This window comes from Chenopodium quinoa, unplaced genomic scaffold (assembly GCF_001683475.1).
Source record: "Chenopodium quinoa cultivar QQ74 unplaced genomic scaffold, ASM168347v1, whole genome shotgun sequence".
Lineage (NCBI taxonomy): Eukaryota > Viridiplantae > Streptophyta > Magnoliopsida > Caryophyllales > Amaranthaceae > Chenopodium > Chenopodium quinoa.
The window spans coordinates 1,221,036-1,245,686 of record NW_018742400.1 but is presented as its reverse complement, the minus strand read 5'-3'; the positions used below and the strand labels follow the sequence as shown (position 1 = coordinate 1,245,686).

General features: G+C 36.9%; 1 long non-coding RNA gene across 2 annotated transcripts; it reads left to right on the top strand.

Moving 5' to 3' along the window:
• The first annotated feature begins 991 nt into the window (after nt 1–991).
• LOC110704273 lies at nt 992–3,223 on the top strand. 2 transcript variants are annotated; one of them, XR_002507893.1, is made up of 4 exons: nt 992–1,216; nt 2,663–2,825; nt 2,912–3,013; nt 3,099–3,223. It is a non-coding gene; the product is annotated as an uncharacterized LOC110704273 (long non-coding RNA). The 2 variants fall into 2 exon arrangements; XR_002507894.1 differs by lacking the exons at nt 992–1,216; nt 2,663–2,825 and adding an exon at nt 1,271–1,294.
• Nucleotides 3,224–24,651: the final 21,428 nt, after the last annotated feature.

Here is a 24,651-nt window from a genome sequence, read left to right as displayed (position 1 = left end):
TAAATTAAATTAAGTAGAGTTGATTTGGGGCCAAACCCTCAAAAAGTTCCACCTTTCACGCCTTTGCTTAAGGACGGAACCACGAGTAAACACTAGTAGAAAAATGTACATTTGCGTCGCCATATTTGCGTCACTCATTCTAAGGAGCGAAGCAAATGTTTTATTTTACCTTCCTTTTAAATTATTTGTGTCGCATATTATTTAAGTTGCGACGCAAAACTCAAGTGCATTTCAGCTTTCTATCATTTGCGTCGCTCCTATTTATTAAAGCGACGCAATTAATAAACTTATTTGCGTCACTCATTAGTTAGCAAGCGACGCAAATAAGTGATTAAGTAAATTGCGTCACTCTTTTACTAATGAGCTACGCATATGTACATTGTACAACATTATAAACAAGGTTATTTGCGTCGCTTTTTTATAATAAAGTGACGCAAATAACTCTTTTGGCTTTAGGTTTTTCTGCGTTTTTTACCTTAGTTTTTCATCAGGTACCTACATTCACTATACAAAAAGAAAAAAAAACAAGAGTTCTTAAATTCCAGCGAATTTCTACAGCAAAACACCCACAAATTTGTCTCTGAAATCCAACAAATTCGGCCAAAAACTTGCGTTTCCCCAGAAAATTTAACATCTGAAATCGCAGTGAAGTCGAAGACCCATAATCGGCTGCAAATTCGAGCAATTTCGAGCAAAAATTTAGACCAAAAACCCTAAGAAATTCGAAGCCTTAAACCCAGAAAAATTGATTGTTTCCGACCAAAAATCCCACATTTCGAGCAAAAAATCAACTCAAAAGCATACAAATTCGAACCCTAAAAGCCCCAAAAAATTCAATTTCGGTCTTCAAGTTTGATTGGGGGATTTCGTGGGGGGATTTCTAGGGTTTTTGGCAGCGACGCAATATACCCTAAGAAATTCGTCCCATTTCAGTCATAAATAATTTTTGTTCGAATTTCAGTCAAGAAATTACAGCAACAATATGTTAAGTCAAGAAATTACAGCAACAATAATTGTTTGAATTACGTCTTTTTCTGGGTTCAAGTCAAGAAATTACAGCAACAAAAATTCGAGCAATAACTGAAATTTTCGAGTGGAAAAATCGCTTAATTTCGCCCCAAAAAACCCGAGGAAGTTCAAGCAAATTACAGCAACAACAATTGAAGTTCGATTTCGGCTCGACATTGTTGAATTTTTGAAGTCAATTCCACCTATGGTAAGATTGCTTCTATTTATGTTCAATCTTTTCTTGGTTTAAGGCTTCGAATTTGGGGAAGATTAATGAGTGTGCTGAGTAAACTTAATTTGCAAACTTTGGCTATTCTTACATGATTCATAATTATTGTGTCTCTGCTTGGTAATTTTGCAAACTTTGATTTAAGTTATTACTGCCTTAATCTATTCTAGTCTAGTACAAATGTACATTACTTGATGATTTAAGTAATTACTGCCTGAATTGCAATTAAAAAGTCCATTATGATCTCGGGTTTAGTCATTGAAGCATGTTGAACGAGCACTTCAGTCGAGTGATACATTGTTATGTCTATCTTAGTTGTAATTAGCCTAACAGATGATTGAGGTTTACGTGCTCGCATTTGTAAGCATCAAAAAGTCGATATCCATCATACATACTGTCATGCAGCTTGATTATTGCTGGCATGTTGTTCAACATACCTTAAGAGCATGGTTCAACCCCTGGCCTAAGATCTGCCTTTTGGTCCAAACTTAACTTTTCCAGCAGTTGGAAATTGAACCTTTTCTGAACTTGGACCACAACAAGCAATTCAAGAATTAACATGAAAATATAAATATAAATATAAATATAAATATAAATGGAAGTATAAAATGTCAGTGTAATCATTGAAGTGTAGCAAACTTAAATTTTACTGTAATGAAGCTTTAGGTGTCGGCTCCTGTAATGGTCTTCACATATTCATCAGTTCTGTAAGACCTTTTTCTTTTGCTGGTATTAGAAATTTAGTTTAAACCTTTATTGAAAAGGAGGCAATGTCAGTATTTCTTACTCAACTAATGTTATGACTATTTGGCTAATAATGAAAAAATAGTGTAAATGTACTTTTTTAACTAGTGGTTTTTAGTGATGATGGTTTTTAACTTGTTTTGAAACCTAGTATCAAGTTTTCTTATCTGTTAAGCTACTTTTGAAGGCCTAAATCTAAAGGAAAAAATCCAGAATTATTATTATTATTATTATTTTCAATTTTTTTTTTGTAAGTCTCAAGCATGAACAACTGTCATCTCCGATTCATCAAAATGGAGAATTCGTATGTTCCCTTGTAAATGGTTGAATAAAAGGAAGTTATTGTGAATCAAATGATCATTGATAAAACAATTAATACATATGAAATTATATAAGGGAATGGTGTTGTATGCATTGCTTTTTATCTTAGTCTAGGGCTACCGGGGTAGATTCTAAAACATTGCTAATTGCAAATCATTTGATCCTTACGCTGAAGTAAAAATTGATATGTAATGTAATACACTTTGGTTATGCATGACATATTCATCCTTTGTTACATTAATTCACTTATGATTCTAGTCTATTAGCCGCTTCATCTATATATACTGCTTGGTTAGTTCTCATGTGGAAATATTTTTTTCTTTTTGATTTCTAAATTTTGGTTGGTTTAAATCTTGGCAGTACTTGGATGAAAACAAGTCTTTGATTCTGAAGATTGTGGAAAGCCAGAATTCGAGGAAGCTTAATGAGTGTGCTGAGTAAGCTTTATTTGCAAACTTTGGCTATTCTTACATGATTCATAATTGTGTCTCTGCTTGGTAATTTTGCAAACTAGTGCGAAATGGTTAGTACTCTAGTTTTTAAGGCAATTGGGTCAGATTAATTATCAATTTTATCATACTGATCCGTTCTTTCATTGTATGGTTAAAGGTGGTATGCAAAACGATTTCTACATCCTGACATTGTGGCACCATATGATTACATATTTATCTGGGACGAAGATTTGGGAGTGGATAATTTTGATTCTGAAAAGTTAGCACTCTTTCTGCATCATATCCTCTAATGTCTTGAGCTATTCAGTACAAAACTTTTGTCATTTTATTTATTGAATTTTCAGATACGTTGATTTGGTTAAGAAACATGGTTTGGAAATTTCACAGCCTGGTGTGGATCCTAATAGTCCGTTTACATGGCAGATGACAAGGAAAAGACATGACAGTGAAGTTCACAAGTAATAACTACTAATGACGTATAATTTATGCCCAGTTATCTTCCTTTGCAACAGAAGCAGGATTTCGATATTAATTACCAAAATATTGATCTGAGTTGTTTCTTGGGTGCACTTTGCAAGAGCACAGAGGAGAAACAAGGATGTTAAATTTTAGTTAAATTGTTCAATTTTTGCTACAAAAATGGAGAATGATTCTTCCAAGAAAATTGAAGTTTCTGCCCTAAACCCCAATTTACAATCAAGAGGTGCTTTGGTTGTATTAGAAGGGTTAGATCGAAGTGGAAAGAGCTCTCAGTGTATTCAGCTTCTCTCTCACTTGCAAAGTATTGGGTTTTCTGCTGAGTTATGGCGGTTTCCGGATCGAAATACTGCTGTTGGGCAGATGATCTCTGCTTATCTTTCCAATCAATCTAATTTGGATGATCATACTATTCATCTTTTGTTAAGTGCTAATCGTTGGGAGAAAAGGTTGTTTCTTTTTTATTTTTATGATTGTTTTTTTATACATAATTTGTGAGTTGCATACCATGTGTTTGATGTTATGTTTAGCTGAATCTAATTCCTTTCTATGTTGTTATTTATAGGTTAATTTGGGTAATTCGTTCTCGGTTATATTACATTCTGGAGATTGTAGTTGGAATTATGATAGATTACTTTTAAAAAACTGTCTTTATTCCCCTGAGATTTTGAAATATATACAAGTATATTGGGACAGGAGTTCAGAATGTGATTTAAAGTTGTAAACTTTACTTCTTCATGAATCTGTTTTTTTGGTGATATGCTTGTTTAGTTGTTGACTTTGTCATCTACAATTACAGATCTATGATGGAAGAAAAGTTGAAATCTGGGACTACCCTCATTATAGATCGTTATTCATACTCCGGTGTGGCTTTCTCTTCTGCCAAAGGCCTTGATTTTGATTGGTGTAAGGTAAAATGTTATCACCACAATCTCTGTTTAAGTGACTGTTGAATGTTCTATAAAATTGGTTACTGACTTTTCATAATCCCATGACTTGTGAAAGTGTAAGGATTAAAAGTATTGTTTAACTCTTTTGGTTTGGTAACAATGGCATTCTATGAAGCATTATGTAAAGAGAGAATGGCTGATATAAGGAAATAATATATAGTAATTACAGTTGTTGAAAACCCATCTTCGAGTGAGTGTGATGTATGTTGACAACTTGCTTTGAAGATTCCAACTCTTAGTAATCAACCAGTTCACTCAGGCATATCTCTATTTAGTCGCAATATGATCACAATTCTCTTTGTGCAGGCACCAGAGATAGGATTGCTGGCTCCAGACATGGTCTTATACCTTGATATATCACCAGAGGTATACTTTCATTCAAATAGGCATCATAGGAATTTTGCCTTTAGTTTCACTGATAAGAATTTATGGGGCGTACCATTTATTTGGTAAGATCTGAGACATGGCTGTTAAACCAAATCTTAGTTTTTTCATAGCTTGCATCAGACTGTACAATTTTGGTAAGGCTGTAAGGTTAATAGGTTTGACAGTGGTGACTTTATCTTGCATAGTGTCATTATAGTGATGCCTGCAATATTATGTAGTGCAGGTTATACTAATTTTCTTTTACTTAAACATGTTCCAGTTTCTTGCAATGTTCTTTTTATTTTTGTAAATTATGTTTTTTAACTAGATTCTGTGAGATAGTTGCTGTTTCATCAAATTCCGTAATAATGCCATCTAGATTTTCATACGATGCTGAATGATAACAGATGGTTGATGCCTGCTTGCCAATGGAAGAAGTCCAGAAGAAGCTCAGAGAATATGTGCTTGAGTGTGTTGCGGCCTGCAAAAATGGAAGGGCTCTGTCCCACTTCTGGTCACAATAGGCAAGCTGCCATATGCCTCTTGCTCGCTTGGGCGAAATTGTATACTATAGTCAGTAATCAGTAGTTACCACGTTTTGAACTCTAGGTTGAGCTGTTGAGGTACTTCTACCTTTAAGTTTAAGTCTAGAAGTTGGAGTTGTATTATACGTTGATTTGGTTAAGAAACATGGTTTGGAAATTTTATGGGTAGGCCAAATTACAAAGGAGACTCTGCCGAAATTTACATTTGCATTATTCAATAATATTGCATTTTAATTTCAATTATATTAGCGTTAGAATATTACTTTATACCTAGGAAAAAAGGTACTACAAACATATACAAGGCAATTATTATATTATAATTAAAAAAATAAAATTCACCTCATTTGCGTCACTCATTAAACAAACAAGTGACGCAAATACAGCAGTTTTGTATTGTCTACTCAGTCATTTGCGTCACTCCTATATAAACAAGTGACGCAAATAACAAAAAATAAGTTTATTGGAAGAGTCATTTGTGTCGCTTGTTTATAAAGGAGCGACGCAAATAACAAAAAAAATTTATCTGAAGAGTCATTTGCGTCGCTTGTTTATAAAGGGGCGACGCAAATAAATAAAAATAAGTTTATCAGAAAGTCATTTGCGTCGCTCTTTTATAAAGGAGTGACGCAAATAACAAAAAATAAGTTTATCTGAAGAGTTATTTGCGTCGCTCCTTTATAAAAGAGTGACGCAAATAACAAAAAATAAGTTTGTCAGAAGAGTCATTTGCGTCGCTTATTTATAAAGGAGCGACGCAAATGACAAACAATAAGTTTATCAAAAAAGTCATTTGCGTCGCTCCTTTATAAAGGAGCGACGCAAATGACTCTTATTTGCGTCGCGAGCAGTTGTGTCGCTCATAGAAGTGACGCAAATACACTGTAAATGAGCGATGCAAATGAGCCTTTTTCTACTAGTGAAAGTACGGACTCCTTAGAGTGCATGAAGAAGGAATTTTGAAAGAAAAAGGGTAGGCTAGTGTTTAGGCTAGAGCATAGAAGAGAGGAAAAAATAGAGAATTAATTGATGCCCGTACATTAGAAATGAGGGGGTATTTATAGAAATAATGTGCTGAGGGAACACACAGAACCCTAAAATGATTAAAACCCTAAAAAAGTATCCCGTGACACGGCAGTGTGTACCGTGACACGGGAATTTCCACCGTCAGACTGGAAAAATTCCTGTGACGCGGTGAACAGTTGTGTGACGCGGGAGATATTTTAGGGTACGGGAAATAAAACGCGTGAAGGGTTTACGTGGAACGGACACGGAAACTCCCGTGTCACAGAAGGTTCTCGTGTCACGGGAAATCCCATCGTCAGACGGGACTGTTTCCTGTGACACGATGGACTATTGCCGTGACGCGGGAATTATTAGTCCCTTTTTCCATCTAAATGCATTTTTAACCCTAATTTCGTTAGCATTTTAAGTGCCGATTGATAATTCCGGGCCATTTCTGATTTATTATTATTTGGGCTAAAATAAGAAAATAAGTAAATAAAATAAATAAAAGGTTTGGGCCAAAATAAATAATAAAATAATAAAATAAAAAAGGTTTGGGCTGAAATTAAAATATCTATGCTTTGACCAAACATCAAGACTGATCCATGGATTATTAAGAAAAATGAACTTAATTAAACACAATTTTTTAAGCACTCTCGGGATTAAATACTGAACCCGACCAATAGTGGCGGTGAAAGGTTGTTCATCATTGGTTTCTGTTTTGGGGAGACATTTTTAGGAGCTAAAATTTGTATTTGACCGTTTGTGAAAGTCCTTGTCAAGAGGTATTTATTTGAATTTTGGTTTTACTTTCTTTTCTTTTTTAATGATTTTGCCTAATTTTATTTCAAAAGAGTTGTGGGTTAAACTCTTAGGAAACCCTTGCGAGACCTCACTCGTCCTCATAGGCGACTTTGAGGTTTAAAGGGCTTGTTATAGCTAAAAACAATCGTGATTCCTACGATAGTGAATCTTAGTGTATATTCTTCTTCTCTCTCTTTTATTGCTTAAATAAACCCTCCTTATTCCTTTTTAGCCTTTATTTTGCTCGGGACGAGCAAAAGTTTAGCTTGGGGTAATTTGATGAGTGTCATTTATGGCACTCATAGGGTAGTGTTTTAGGATATTTTCGCTATATTTTTCATGCTTTTCTTTTACCATTTTAGTCATTTCTCCGTTAGTTTCTCTATTTCTTCTTCCTTCATGTTTTACTTTCCTTTATGTGCTTTTCTTCGTGTTTTCCTTTTATTTTGCTCTTTTTCTCTTCTATTTTCTCTCTTTTATCTCTTTTGTAGTGCCTAATGACTTAGCTTCGCAAAGGATTCAAGAGGAGCAAAAAGAGCTAAGCAAAGGAGATTCAAGCCTGTTGTAGAGAGTTTGGAGAGGGCGCTCTGCTTCTTCGCATGGTCACGGTCGCAAGTCCTAAGGGCCGCGGGCGCGGGTTATATGCATCATTTTGGTGATTTTGGGTAGGAACTCTCCACGCCCTGGCGCGGTCTAGCCGCGGGCGCGGAGGATCTGGAGAGTTTTTCCCAGGTTGCCCGCGGAGTTAGTTATGGGTTTTGTACCCATTTTTTCGTGCCCGCGGGGTTTTCTTAGAGAGGGTGCAGTCGATCAGTTTTTCTTCTTTGTCTATAAATACTCTTGTAAATCCTTTTGAAGGCCAACTTTTAGATAATATTTCATTTGCTTAGTTTTTAGAGAGAGAAACTGGAGAGAAGTTAGAGAGAAAAGTAGAGAATGTAATACTTGGATTTGATTTGTAATTCAACATTGTTTCTTCGATCAAGTTTTGAATTCTTCTTCATATCAATCAAAGTTTTTGAGATTTTTTTCCTCATAATTTACTTCAATAGAAATTTACTTTTGTTCTTGAATGTTTGGTTTGGATTTTGATTTAGTTTTGAGAATTTGTTGATTGATTGTATTTCCTTTTGATTTAGTTTGAGAGGAATATGTTTGTGATTGAATTTGTTTTGGCTTTAGATTTCACCATGATTAGTGAGTAGATTAGTTGCTAGGGAGAAGGTAAAACATGCTTAATTGATGATTTTTGCTAGTTGATGATCCGTGATTGATTGAATTGTTGCAATTAAATTGGTTGACATAGTTGTGCATGTGATTAATTAGACTAAGACTGATCAACCTATAAGATTAATCTAGATTGCATTGCAAATTTCAATGACACGAGCAATTGATTTGAGAATTTCTTTAATTGATTGAATTTCGATTGTGATTCTCCTTGTTAACCATTCATAGTGAAACCTAGTTCTGTTTATAGGTGATAACCCTTTGAATTCCCTTGATTGCAACTATTGTTTGTCCCTTGCGATGTTTGAATCAATTGGGTAATTTATAAATTAGCATAATTGTTGAGCTTTTATGCAGAACCTATATCCCTAATGTTTAGCAATTTCATTGAATTCTTTGAATTGTTTTGATTCTTATTATCTTAGTTACAAAACTCAACCATGCATAATTCTTCGATTTAGCTTAACATTAGACTATCGCATAGTTTCGGTTTTTTTCCTTTGGCTTCTACCCTTAGCTTGCCACTATACTCGTATAAGGTTTGTTAAGCGTTTACAAATTTAGTTTGACTTACGGAGAATTAAATGACGACCTAGTTTCAACCCTTGTCCTAAAACGCCTGCACCTGGCAGAAAGCGCAATATTCTAGTGGTTGTGGATTATTTTGCCAAGTGGGTGGAATTAGAGGCGGTCAAAGGCATCAAGACAAAGGATTTCATCTCCTTAATCTAGACGAATATTATCACCCTGTTTGGGGTACCTATATCTATGGTTTTTGAAATGGACCTCAATTTAAGACGCCTCAGCTCAAAACTTGGTTAGGAGATCAAGGGATCTCACATTGTTTTGCATTAGTCGGCCGACCCCAAGAAAACGGCCAAGTTGAAGCCTTCAATAAACTCGTCTCAGAAGGTATGAAAAAGAAAATTGAAAGAGCCGATGGTTTGTGGGATGGAGAGTTAATTCATGTCCTATGGGCCATCTGGACAACTGAAAAAAGGGGCAACCGGTGAATACCCATTTCTCAAAGTTTACGGTGCTGAAGCTGTCTTGCCCATCGAGCATTATGAGCCAAATCTACGAGACATGCAATACGATGAGGAGGCAAATTGGGAGGCCATGCGGCTAGCATTGGACGCACTCCCAAAGCGCAAGGGCAATGCCGCCTTGTGTCATGAGATTTACCATCTGAGAATGGCTCGTGCCTATAACAAGAGAGTGCACAAATGAGCAAAGGAAGCTAACCCCTTATTGGGAAGGCCCCTACTGTATCTACGAAGAAGTGAGAAACAACACCTGCCGCCTGGAAACTCCAGACGGTAGGCGGCTGCCTAGGACATTGAATGTGGACAACTTGAAAAAGTATAACTTCTAAGACTTGTGAATAAAAATCCTATCAATGAAAAAGTTGCTTTTTGTTTTCAAATTGCTTTATTTACTTACTTTGTATATATGTATACATGCGTTATGGTGGACCATCATCTGTGCAATGTACAGATAGTCCATACACTGAATAAAACTAAGTTAAAAACTTAGTGGCTAAAATGATATTTAATTTAAAAGGCTAAAAGCCGGATGCAAACTTATTTTATAAATTCACCCGCTCCCATATGAGTATGACGTCCGGCAATGCCCCTCCGGGTCTTATCGTCGCAGAAGGAATTTTATCGTATGCTCTACCAACATATGCAGACAGCAAAGATTGAACGACCTAATTGGTTAACTCGTAGTTGTCTTAAAAAAATACGCTAAAAGAATGGTTAAGTGTAAAGACCAGATGTCAAAAGACATCAGCCGGTTAATAACTGAAGTTCTCTGTTAGGTTATTCGACCAAATTTTACCAGTCACCCTAATGGGGCAGACGAACAAGGTGCAATGGCTTGCATGCACCTCAGACGGCCTTTAAGACGTCTGCAGACTATTAGACAAACGGACAATACGTTTCCTGTTTCATTAACTGCTAGGCGACAAATTCCCCCCTGGCTCACTAAGAGAGTTTTTTATGAAATGCAAAAACTACAAAAGCGGAAATAAGGTTATGATCTAGGCTACTACCTGGTTGGGTTAAAATACTACTTATTGGTTCTGTGGATGGTTGTGTACTTGGTTTGGGGCAATCACTACTGCGATTGATTGACTTAGGAACATTCCATACTCTTTAAAGTATCAAACCTTCCTAAGTCAATAAATCAAGGAAATACTAAAACCAACCACACAGCCGCCAGGGGCAAGAGTAGCCGGTAAACTATTTGAATTGCCGCATGCTCTAAAAAATTAGGCAAAAAATTCAAAAATTAAAATAGCAGAATTTAAGTGTAAAAATTAGCAAATTCATCAAGTTGACTCAGTCAGTAAATTTTATATAAGCCGTTTAAAAACGAATAATAATGTTAACCGGATAAACGTCCGGGACAAAGAGAAAATTAAATTGTCACCCGACTCCTTAGTCAGTAAAACATACAAAGAAATACTCGGCTCACAGGCTCAAGGCGGTTGGGTCTGCTCTAACAGGTTTTGAGCTGCTGGGAGGCTTGCTTCTTTTTGCACATCCGGGACCTAGCCATCCTAGGCTTGATCAGTTTTAGCTTCATTAGCCAGAACTTGATTATCCTAGTTTGCAGCTGGCTCTTCCTCATCATTAGAAACCTCAAAACCTTGTTCGAGGGCCCATGCCTTGAAGGGAGGAGGGGCTTTCTCATTTAGCTGTTTTGTGTCATACACCTCAGTAGTGTAATAATATCGCAGTTTGAGCACATCAAACTTAATGTTAGGGTAGAGCAGACCCCATGCAATGCGAAACCGGGCTTCAGTGTCCCGCTCATTTTGAGCAACCAACCGTTTTTACTCTTGGGCAACCTCGTCCTTGTGCTGGTTCCTTTCTTGGATGAGCTCGACACCCAGGCGGCTGACGTCTTCTCTCAGCTAGGCATTTTCCTTGTTAGCTCGCACCTAGGCCTTGAGATCTGATAGGGCAGTCTTTAGATCATGCTCAAGCTTGGCAATCCTCTCATTAGCGGCGTCATTAGCAGCTGTCAAGTTCCTTATCAGCTCCTCCTGTTTCAATTCTACTACTTTAATTTCAACATCACATTGTATTTTATTGTATTCAGTAGAGTTGAGAGCTTGAACGACCCTCTGTTTAGCGTCATTTATCTCTTCTCCCTTCCGTCTGAAGGCGACCCTAAGCCCGTCTACCCTCAACATCGCCTAAAAAGGTGGGGGTCAGACGGTTAGCAAAGTGGATTAAAAACTCTAAAGAGTGAGGTTCTAAGTAAAATTTACCTCAGCCAGCAGGCCGTGGATCCGGTCAAAATCCACCACCTGCACATCAGATAGAGTGTGTTTCTCTGTCCTTGTGAGGGTTCGCACCATCCTCTTAACAAACACTTGCATCTTAGGCGACGCTAAGGGGGTATCTCCACCAAAAAAAGTACCTGGTGAGAAAGCAGTGTAGGAGTTTATAGGTACTACGCAGCGGAAAAACATGAATCATATTCAATCAAGTACCAATCCAGAATCGCATGCATAACACACAAGACACATAATCATACCTTTGACGCGTGAATTCCACGAAGCTATTCGACAGGCAAATCAGGGAGAGAATAGAGCCCCAAGCGTTGCTCCTCTACTTAGTCCACGAGATTTGAACGAGCCGTCCACCAATACTAGATTGGTCGACTGATCGAGGAAAACCGCGATCACCACCTTTATGGACAACCGACCACCGCAAGAACCACCACCACCACGAGGCACCATCGGTGCCGAGGAGGAGGAGAGAGTCGTGTGAGAGAGGACTCTGAGAGGGGTTGGGTTTCTTGTTTGCTAATTAGGGTTTGATCAATCTAATTAGTTAATTGCTTCATCCATGCAAACCTAGGCACCTAGTCTATTTATAATCCTATTATAATTAGACTAGGGCACGAAGCCCAAAACTCTCTTATCCACTCCATATGGCCGGGCACCTAGAGTGATGGGGCCCATGATGGGCCTTGTCCTCTAATGCTCGATCTAGCCCCTTTATGTGACCTTATAGGATCCGTCCAATTGGGCTTTGGGCTATTTTTACTAGTTTAAAGATCGTTAGTACCTCTAGCTATGGAAAAACGACGACCAAAATGTACGAACTTAATTATCTCCATAATTTGATCCATTTATATATCTAGTAATTTCACAAGACGAAGACATAACTCCTTCAATCTCCCACTTGTTTGAGACAACGGTGCAATATTCAAATTCCTTAAGTCAATATATGCGCCGATTTGATAATATGATTGCATCACATATCGAGATCATTTTAATCTACAAATCGTTTCTTGAAATCTGAGTTCGAATTACAAAACCAAATGATTACTGTGTAATGCATTTGAACACAGCCAGGTATTTTCTGAATTCTCCCTCTTCAAGCGGCCATGACACATTTCCTAATTTAATAGGTAGACTCTATCCAATCTTATGGTAACATGACTCCCATTCAACTTCTGAAATAACCAATAAACACCCTTTATAATCTTCAGTTACGACCAGATGTTTGAGTATACCACAGTCACAACATCCATTGAATGAAATCTATGTATCACTCATGTGAAAGGAATCCACTAATATATACGGAAGCTCTATACTTGAACTTCAAAGTAGGTCAGTAGTTCGATCATGCATCATTCATGCATATCCAAGTGATTGACCGAGCATCACTATGCCCCTATAGCCCATGAAACTGCGCTATCCAATCAATCTTACATGCTAGTCCATTTATTGAAATCATTTATGTCCACTTTAATGATCTCGAACTAGGAACTTTAAATAATATATGAATTTTGTTCACCTGTGGGGTTTCAATTCACCAGGTCCTCAACCTAAAGAGCCCATCAATTCATAATTATTTTAGACATTTTATTTAATTTCCAAATCCATAATTAAATAAGAGATAATAATTTCTATTTTACACATAATTCCGCAAATTGATGCATTTCTCATGTAATATGTTTTCTCAAAACATATACAACTTAAATTACACAACGTGCTTCAATCCTAAGACTTTAATATGACTCTCATACCTTATTCCATGGAAAGGGTTTAGTGATTTCTCACTCATAATAAAAATTTGCAGAACACGACCTTCCAATGGTCAATGATCTCATAATTGAGGTGATATCTCATATCCTTTTGTTTAGATTTGTGATGTGACTCTAGCTCCTTTGTTCTTGGGCAAAGGTGACCTGTTAGTCACATGACATTTTAATCCGAACTTCCTCTGTAACTATCTTATTACAGTTTAATACACATATTCTGACATTGAGTATGCAACAGTGCTCTGCTTTGAACTCTTCAAGCTCACTGTCCTTCTCCATCCAGACACAAATATGCAATTAGATCACCATCTAGAATCATCTTGCCTGTTTGGAAAACTTGCATTCGTGTAACCTTTTGACAACTTGCTTAAATTACCATTTAACATAATAGATAGAAGAATTCCTTTTAGTGCTTCTCAAGTACTCAAGGATCTGTTCTTGGTAATTCTCCGTATCCTTATTCTGTATTTGCTTGAAACCTGCTACACATGCACAAGTCATATGCAACATTATGCTTTGTACATTTCATGGCACATATAATGAACCTTTTGCAAAAGCATAAGGTACACTATCCATACAACTCAACTCTATTAGCTTTTGAAGGCACTGAGATTTACTGAGTGTAATACCATGAAACATGGGAAGACATCCTCTCTTAGAGTCTTGCTTCATGGACTTGTCAAGATCCTTATCAACATAAGTCTCTCGATTCATTCTAATCATTCTTCAAGATTCACTTCATGGATCTTAATTCCCAATATGTACTCAACATCTCCTAAGTCTATCATATTGAAACAATCTTTCTAACCACTGCTTGACTTATTTAAGCATTGATATATCATTTCATATGAAATGTATGTCAACTACATACTAGACTAAGAAGACTAATTATTCCCACTAAACTTCTTGTCTCTACAAGATTCCCTTTTCGTTCTACTAAGGAAATCAAACTGTTTGATTGCCTAATCAAAAAACGAATGTTCCAACTCCTTAATGCTTACTTCAATCCATAAATGAATTTCTAAAGTTTGAAAAACTTTCTAGGATTTCTGGATTTCAAAATTCTTAGGATGTACCATATACATACTCACCATCAAGAACATTTCATGAAGGTGATTTTGATCTCCATAACTAGAATAATCCAAATAGGCTTGCCCAACTAATTGGTTTAACCCTTTTTGTAAGACTATTATGGACTAACACATCTTTACAAACATGGAGTCCATACTAGATTTCATGGCTTTAAGCCATTTCCTAAGTTGGCACTTATCCAAAGCATGCTTATAGGCCATGGAATCTAACCGTTCTAATAAGAAAATTTTAGAATCCACCTTTTCTTAGAATTTCAACAAATTGTTTGTTTTGATCCCAAGTAACCTACGATAGGTATGAGCGACAATAGAATTATTCTCTTCAACTCTTTGAAGCCTTTCATTCTAGTGGGACGATAGAAGCCTCGCTAGTCGAATTAGCTTGCTTCGACACATGTTTTATCAAATTAGCAGATTTCATGTGCATTCGTCTCTGATGTAGTGTTATCCACATCCATTTGTTGCTCGTATTGAATCTCATTAAGATCTAACTTTAGTCCCACTTGGCTTTGTAGGAAGACATTCTTTCTATAAAGACACTATCGCGAGCAACAAACACTTTGTTTCTACGCGATTGTAGGAATAATATCTCTTAGTTTTCATTAGAAAACCCATGAAGAACTATTTTCTGATTTAGGGTGCATTATGTCATCTTTGTAAACATTTTTCATTGATTTCATAACCCTTAATCCTGTTTAGAAAAGATAACTTTTGGAACATTTCCAAATCATAACTCTTATGACATCTTTTCTACTGCTTTGGTTATGTTTCCTGTTTAGTATATTCGCAATTGTTGTTGTAATGTATATCCTCAAAACAATATTTGTAAATCATTAAATCTTGGATCTAACAATGGCAAGCAAAGTTTGATTCCTTCTTCATAAACATACACTTTAATTATAATGTTTCTGGATTGTGAATTAATTCAACATTCCCTTTAGATGATCATTCCTTTTGAGTCAAATATTTATCACAACATTCATATTGTGGTGTTAAATTGTTTATCTCAAACTAATTTTACATTTCATTTTGGAATTTTGAACATTTTAATGTTTCCAAGCTTTACTTCATTAAGTAATTATCGATATATTTACTTAAATCGTTAGTAAAAGAAATGAAATTGTTAAATCTCTTTGCTAACTTTGAACTTATTGGTCTATATACATCATATGTATAAGTTCCATAAGGTCATTTTAGCTTCTTTTACCCTTTCTACTAAAAGGCAACTTGGTCATTTTAACATTCATCAAGCATGACTTCTAATTCTCAAGTGATTCATAATCATATAAGAATAAGAGTCCATCCATAACTTTGGATGTGCAAATGGTTAATGTGACTTAGCCTTACTTGTTATAAGTAAGTGTACTTTGAATCATCTAAATTTACTTTTGTGATCTACTTATATCAATGTCATAAAACAAAATTAACTCATATCTAGCAAAATGAAAACAATTTATTACCTTGGTCATGGATCAACACTTGTCCAAGACAAGTAATCCAAATTCAGTATTCAACACAAGAAAACCGAAATATTGTCTCATCAAAACTGGAAATTGTTCTAAAATCATGATAACTAATCAAAATTTAATAATATGAAGCTATCTCTGGCCACTCAAACATTTCTAGTGCACCTTCAAGCTCCATTTCCTTGCTAGCTTCACTTGTTTGCAGTTCCTGCGCAACATCACTATGTTAGGCACTGCAACTTGGTATCTCATACCTAAGTGAAAGTTAAAATGTTTATAACATGATACCTGAGGTTGATGCTCCATTCTTCTTAAGGAAGTCGAGGTATTTTTGGTGATTTTGCTTCCAATGCCCCTTCTTCTTGCAGTAAAAGCATTCACTTTCACTTGCGGCTGTGGGCTTTGGAGTCGTCTTAGACTTTTTAGGAGCCTTGGAAACTTTCTTTCCCTTGCTCTTGGCACTAGCCTTTTCCCCTTTCTTCTTGAACCCTTTTCCCTTTTGAATCATAAGATCTTCCTTCTTAAGTTCCTTAGGGATTTGTTTCTCAGCACTAACCAGCATTGCATGCAATTGATTCATAGTCATTGCAGTGGCAGTCATGTTAAAATTCATGATAAACTGGTTGAAACTTTATGGTAGTGAATGGAAAATGATGTCTGTTGCCAAATCATCACGATATGGGTGCCCCAGTTTCTCCATACTTTGAATTAGGCCAATCATTTTGAAAACATGATCAAGAACTGTGGCGCCCTTCTCCATCCTACAATCCAGAATCTCACGATGGAGCTCATAACTTTCAACTCTAGCTTGTTTCTTAAACAAAGCTTTGAGTTCTTGTATAATTGAGTAGGCATCCTGGTCCTCAAAACGCTTTTGAAGAATAGGCTCCATGGTAGCAATCATTAAGCAAGTGATAGGTATAGCTCTGTCATGAGCTTCCTTGTGCTTCTTGATCTCTGCCGCAGTTGGATTTTCTGGCAGAGGTCCTGGAAATGGGGTGTCAATGACATCCTCTCTACCTTAATATTTCAGAACAAGCCTTAACATTCTTTCCCAGTTGGAAAAGTTATCCCCTGTCAACCTATCCTTCTCAAGGAATGGTCGAAGATTGTAAACTTTGTTGTCATTGTGATTACGACTACCCACCTATGTGATAATAAGGCAAAGTTTAATAATTATGTTTACTTTAAAATTAAAGTACCATAAACACATTCATTTGGTAACTTTAAAACACTTTATTTAATAATTAATTGATCCTAATTAAATTTTAAGTGATTCTAAGATCCTTTATTTGTGCAATAATTGACCGGACTGAGGCCCTACCATCAACCATTACATTTTCAAGGGGAGTAAAATTTTTACTAATTTCAACTCTTGTAACTCTTGGTTGTATAATTAATCATCACATGTTTAATTATTACCCTTTAGGTAACCTTGTTGAGTATAACCAATTAAAAGTGTAAAACATAAAATATCAAAGGTTTCATCGGATTTTTAATTGGAAAAGCTACCTCAATATTACCGGGACCTAGATTTATTATGTTGTGATTATTTAGTGAACTCTAGCGCATCATCAATCAACGTAAATATAATCTAAAATGCATAATCTACTAATGCAATAATATAAAGCATGACATAGTATGGCCCCATAGTCCTAAGAAAACTAGAAATGAAAAAGCTCCCACTTGAATCATCATGGATCTCCATCCACCTTGCTCCTTTGGGCCTTCACTTCATGGGCTTCTTTGGAATAACACTATTTAAATAACTATTCTATTTACTTTGAATAAAAGTTACAAAAATACTTAGCGGTATGCAGACTGTTTTTAGATTACAATAATACTTCACGATGCGCAGATCGTATTTAAGAATATATGGGTCATACTAGTCTATATATAGCAAAATAATATCATATATTATAAAAGTGCCATATAATAAATAACTCAACATGCTTATCTAAACTACAACATCGAATGTTCATAATAAAGTCAACGCATTTCCTAAAATATCTCATATTTTAATCATAATTAGATAATATCATATATTATTCATGACCGTTTATAAAATATCATATATTTAATTTAGTCATGAGATAGAATCAAATCATATTTTAATCTAGAAAGATAAATTATATCTAATCTTTCATGATTATCCTAACAAATTTAGGAGATTCTATCCTAATTACTAGCCAATCAAATAATTTTAAAATCAATTATATCCTAATCTAATTATTGGATAATCACATTATTTAAATCAATTATTATCCTTTTGGAATATGCTCAGAAAATCCTAATCAATCTTATCAAAAATTAACCCCTTTATTTAAGATAATTACCAATTTAACAACTTTAAATATGGATAGTATCAAATATAACAACTTTGGAATATTTGATTTTATCCTAAAATAAAAGATTTTATCAAAATAAAACCAATTTTATCTTTTAAAATAAAAGGAAATATTTTCAAAATATATTATCTTATCCAAAATAAAATTGATTTTATCCCAAAATAATTAATAATTATCTTAAAATAATTTTTAAAATAAGATAATTTTTTTTTTGAAAACCGTGAGCCACCACCGCCGACCATCGTTGTTGGCTAGCCGAAGCTAGCCACGGTGGCTGGCTGCCTTAACAGCAGCCACTGCCGCAAGGCAGCAGCTCTTGAAGCCGTGGCAACAGCCGTGAAACGCTTGCACGCTGCTACCCACAGCCACCCCCGACCTCCACCCTCCCCTTCCCTCCCTCTTAGACCAGCAGCGGCGGCAGCCACCATGGCTGCACCACCTAGCTCCCACTTGGATGCCCATAGTGCTCAAATGAAGGGAATGCAATTCCGGTTGGAGGGCATGTATGATCAAGATTTTGAGGCCCTCTATACTCATATGAAAGGGTTTTCGGAGATGCAACAAGGTATGTTTCTCCAACAACAACACTTGTATGATGCGGGTGTTAACTGGGGAGAAATCACTCCCCCGGTTAACTACCATTACTTTCCACCCCAATATGGTCCCCTACCATCTTTTGGGGGTGATGGGGTACCTTCATACCCATATTGGCAAGGACCCCCGGGGTCCAACACCGAGACTCGCTCTTTCCCTGATGAGCACGGTAGCTACTATTATCGTGTTCGCAGTGGGAGCGACAATAGGGTGATCCTAACTACCCCTATGTGCACCCCGATCACCCAATACCGCTCGCCTTGCCCGAGTAATTCACTCCCCTTGCCCCTTGGAAACAAGATAACTTTAGGGGGCATTATGGTTGGCCACCCGGTTACACCGGGGAATGAGATCCTCATGGTCCCCCATCCGGGTTTTCCTATGATGGGGATAACAATAATGGCTCCGGGTCGAGTGGTAGTGGTAGTTAGTTCCCTCATTTTTGTGCCTTGTGCCTCAATCCCTTGTCTTATGTGTGCTTGCTTTGTATTGTTGGGATGTTGAGATGTATCTATGATTAGCTTGGGGGAACTTTTCTTTTTCTTAGGGGTTTTATCTCGGTGGCCAATTTATTATTGAAACTAACCTTGCTTCTCTTGATTCTTTGCACGATGATCTCTTTTTTTATTCCACTTTGACGATGTTTGCTCATTCTTGATCTTGTTGTTGTTGTGATGATGATGTGCGTTTGCTCCCTTGAATCCAAACCCCTAATATCCAAATCCCATGAATCCAAACCCTTGAATCCAAATTTTGTAGTTTAGTATTTTAATGCTTAGATAGATGTTTAGTTGGTTCTTTAGTTCTTATTTTCTTATTTTTGTTTTCTTGGTAGTTTAGTTTTGCTTATTTTTGCCTTTTATTTTCTTTTCGTTTTCTTTTCTTTTCTTTTGTTTTGAAGTTACTAACCGTTTTCTTTGTCTATAGTTCTCTTTTCCATTTGTTTTGTTCTCACATGGCTTTGATGATGATGATTTGTTTCTTAAAGCTTCATGAGGTGGTTGATTCTTCACCTTACTATTTTAGCACTTCTTGGAAGCCGGTGAGATCTTTCGTGGCTGCTGCCTCTAAATTATATATATATATATAATATATATATATATATATATATATATATATTATATATATATATATATATATATATATATATTTTAATTAAAATAACTTTTATCAAAATTAAATTAAATCAGTCCAAAAATTAAAATTAAATCAACATTCAATCTTAAAATTAGGGTTCATCATAAAATAAATCCAAATTTAATTCTAACTTTTAAAATTAAATTGATGATCATACATAAAACATTTTTATGCATAAGTCCATCCGATTAAAATTATGAACAATAAAATAAATCGAATTAAATCAAGCACAAAAAATATTTTAGGGCTAGGATTTTCGAAAAATTCGAAATTTAGGGTTAGGGGGTTCGAAAATTTCGAACAATTTAGGGCTAAAATTCGGTCTCTTCATGGCTATTTTGAGCACAATTAAATCACATTTAATCGATTCCAAAAGTTTAATCACATTAAAATAATAATTGAACCATAATTAAATTAATATCTCCCTCTTTATTGATTATAAAATTAACATGGACATCAAATAATCGTATTATTATGATCTAGCACGTTCATGCAAGAGGCTAACTGATACCGCTGTAGGAGTTTATAGGTACTACGTAGCGGCAAAACATGAATCATATTCAATCAAGTACCAATCCAGAATCGCATGCATAACATACAAGACACATAATCATACCTTTGACGCGTGAATTCCACGAAGCTATTCGACAGGCAAATCAGGGAGAGAATAGTGCCCCAAGCGTTCCTCCTCTACTTAGTCCACGAGATTTGAACGAGCCGTCCACCAATAGTAGATTGGTCGAGTGATTGAGGAAAACCGCGATCACCACCTTTATGGACAACCGACCACCTCATGAACCACCACCACCACGAGACGCCACCGGCGCCGAGGAGGAGGAGAGAGCCGTGTGAGAGAGGACTTTGAGAAGGGTTGGGTTTCATGTTTGCTAATTAGGGTTTGATCAATCTGATTAGTTAATTACTTCATCCATGCAAACTTAGGCACCTAGTCTATTTATAATCCTATTATAATTAGACTAGGGCACGAAGCCCAAAACTCTCTTATCCACTCCATATGGCAGGGCACCTAGAGTGATGAGGCCCATGATGGGCCTCGTCCTTTAATGCTCGATCTAGCACCTTTATGTGACCTTATAAGATCCGTCTAATTGGGCTTTGGGCTATTTTACTAGTTCAAAGATTGTTAATACCACTAGCTATGGCAAAACGACGACCCAAATGTACAAACTTAATTATCTCCATAATTTTATCCATTTATATATCTAGTAATTGCACACGACGAAGACATAACTCCTTCAAGCAACACATGCGGCACCCAACTCATGCCGGCTGATCATTGAACCTCTAGACAGGCTAACTCGAGTCTTGACTCGCATGTAGTCAAGAGGCTAGGGGAGTTCGATTCGTGTCTTACCTTGAGTGCAAAGTTTGGAAGACTAGACCCCTTCAGCCGCTACAGCGCTGACGACAGCAACGAGTGGCTCGTCATTTTTCGATGCCATAGAGGCATCCGGGTGTTTCCCATCAGCTCGCTCTGAGCTTTCACTCAGAGCTTTCATCACAGCCGGGCCTTTGCCCCTGGTTGTGGGTCGATTAGGGTTGGCTGAAGGGGTGGATTTAGTAGGATTTTTCCTTCCCGTCTTGGCCGGGGTTTTTCTCAGCTCATCCCCCCATCGCTTGAATAGTTTGGTAATTGAGCGGGGAAATGATTTGCTTCCACTCTGCAAATAAAAAAGGATTTATAAATAGATTCATATGTTGAATGAAAGGGGTACAACCGGTAAATAACTAATAAGGTAGGAAAGTCTATCAGGCGGGCTTAGCCTCCTTTCTTGGCCTCCTTGCCTTCTAGGGCAACCTTCCTCTCAAGATACTACTCCTTCCTCAATTGAGCAGCTGATTTAGCAGGCGTCATCTCTAGAGAAACCATATTTTGCTTCTTCTGCAAAAATCAAATAAACAGTTTGTTAAAAAGATTACCAAAAATAATAAAAGCATCAATACAGACGACAAATTGCTGAATTTGTTGTATGTCTACCCTGTGGGAACATGGTGCTAAGCCCACATGCGGAGAGGAAGGCCTCATTCTTTAAAAATTCCGGATGAGGTATCCAGTTCTTTGGGCTCAATCCTCCAAGGGCTCAATCCTGGTCTAAAAAAGCTCGGCTCCATTTTTTGCTCATATGTTCGAGATGACATCCGGGGAAGGGCGCACTTTTTCCCGAGCAGTGGCAGATCTTTATTGTACCGGCGTAGAAACCGGTTGTGTCCTAGTGTTGGAGAAGATACAAAGTAGAATCTCTCCTTCCAGCCGGACCACTTGGACAAATTGCATAAGGACATCAAATACTACGGGTGTGTGGTAAGAGTGTACCACGCCCCGTACCCGCCTGGGGCCCAGCTCATGTAATGCATATGAGAAAATCTCGAGTTACTAGGCTTTATATCCTGAAACTCGCATACGGCAGTATAGCTCATAATATTTATCCACGAATTTAGGGTAAGTTGCTAGATGCCCAAGTCATACCCCTTCAAAATTTTCTTAATCCCTTTGTGAAGGGGAGAGCGGAGGCCGACTTTGATCACGGCTTCATAGCAGCCAAAACAGTTATCTGCATTCTCAATATCATCCTCCCAAGCAATTGTTGCCTCAGGCGACGGGACCTCTATTCTCCATTCCTCCCCTACCGGATGTGTCTTCGCAAAGGCTCAAAAGCTTCTTTGCATAACTTTCAGGTCCCTAGGAAGCATTTTATTTACTATGGGATTGAGGTGACTATGGTGTATGAATTGAACACTACTATTCAGAGGAAGGAGCTTTGGGATCAGATAAGGGAGTTGGTTGTGAATATGCAGGCTCCTTGGACGGTGGGGGTGATTTCAATAATGTGTTGCTCTTAGATGATAGAGTAGGTTCTGTGGTTTCTATTGCTGAGGTGGAGCCGTTTAGGCAATGTCTAAGTGATGCTAGCTTGTTTGAATGGGAAACTTGAGGGATGTTTTATACTTGGAGTAATAAGGAGGATGGATTGAATAGAGTGAGAACTAAGATTGATAGTGTCTTAGTTAATAATAGGTGGCTTGATACCTTTCCTGATATGCAAGCTAATTTTTTTCCTAAGGGTCTTATGGATCACTGCCCTTGTGTGGTGAAGTGGTTAAAAGATGGTGTCCAAATGAGGAAGCCTTTTAGATTTTTAAATATGTGGGTGGATGCTCCTGGTTTTCTAGATGCTGTTAAGGATTCTTGGGGTGTAGAAATAAGGGGAACTGCTATGTTTTAAGTGGTGAAGAAGCTTGCTGAAACCAAGAAGAAGCTTAAGACTATTAACTTGGTAAATTTCAATTGTGTGGAAACTGTTGATGCTGTTGCTAAAAAGAAGTTGGCTGCCATCCAAGCTGACTTGGAAAAAGATCCTAGGAATGAGGTGTTAATTTTAGAGGAAAGAGAAGCAAGACAGGCTTACATTGATGCTCATTCAGCTAGGTATAAATTTTTAAAGCAAAAAGCTAAGATTCACTGGCTAAAGGATGGTGATATGAATTTTGCTTATTTTCATGCCATTTTAAGGAAAAGAAGAATTCAGAATAGTGTTCACTCAATTGTAGAGAAAGATGGGAGTGTGGTGTCTGATCCTGGAAAGGTGTGTGCTTTCTTGGATTTTTTTAAAGGGTTGTTGGGAGCTACAGCTGATGCAACTGATTATGTTCATCCTGCAGTTATTAGTGAGGGGAACTGTCTTACTGTTGAGCAGGGTGAAAGATTGTGTAGAGATTTTAGTGAACAGGATGTGAAGAAAGCATTTTGGAGTATTGAAGATGATAAAGCTCCTGGGCCTGATGGGTTTTCAAGCAAGTTCTTTAAAGCTACTTGGGAAGTGACAGGATCCGATAGATGTTTCTAAAGCTGTTTTGGATTTCTTTGTGGAAGGGAAGCTCTTTAAACAGATTAATGCTACTGCCCTCACACTGATCTCTCAGCTGGAGAATGCAAATATTGTTAGTCAATTTAGGCTCATTGCTTGTTGTAATGTGTTGTATAAAATCATTTCTAAGATGATATTTGAGAGATTGAAGGAAGTGCTCCCACAACTAATTGATTCTTGTCAAGGGCCTTTTGTTGCAGGGAGATCTATACTTGAAAACATTCTTGTGTGTCATGATATGCTGAAGGGTTATAGTAATAAAAGGAAGCCTCCTAGATGCACTATTAAAGTGGATCTAAGGAAAGCTTATGACTCGGTTTGTTAGGAATTTATTGAAGGGGTGCTTATGGCTTTGGGTTTTCCTGGAAAATTTGTGAAGTGGATTATGCAATGTGTTAGAACTCCCTCGTTCTCTCCTATGATCAATGGTGGTTTGTATGGTTTTTTTTTCTTGAAAAAAGGGGATAAGACAAGGTGATCCAAAGTCTCTCTTACTTTTTGTGCTAATTATGGAATACTTGACAAGAATGTTAAGGAAAATAGGCAAGAAGTAGGGATTTAAGTTTCATCAAAGATGTGAGAAACTGGCTTTGAATCATTTGATTTTTGCAGATGATTTAATGTTGTTCAGTTTTGGGAATAAGAGATCTGTTTATTTTTTAATTAGGGCTCTCAAGACCTTTGAAAATAGATCTGGGCTGCAGGTTAACAATAATAAGTTAGCCATTTATTTTGGGAATGTTCCCACTCAGGTTAAGGATGATATTCTGTTGTTGTCTGGGTTTGTGACAAGTGAGATGCCTTTCAAGTACTTAGGTATTCCTTTGAATGATAAATATCTGAAAGTTAAGGATTATGATGCTTTGATTGATAAGATGATGAATAAACTGCATTGCTGGAGCACTAGAAATCTGTCCTATAGTTCTAAAGCTG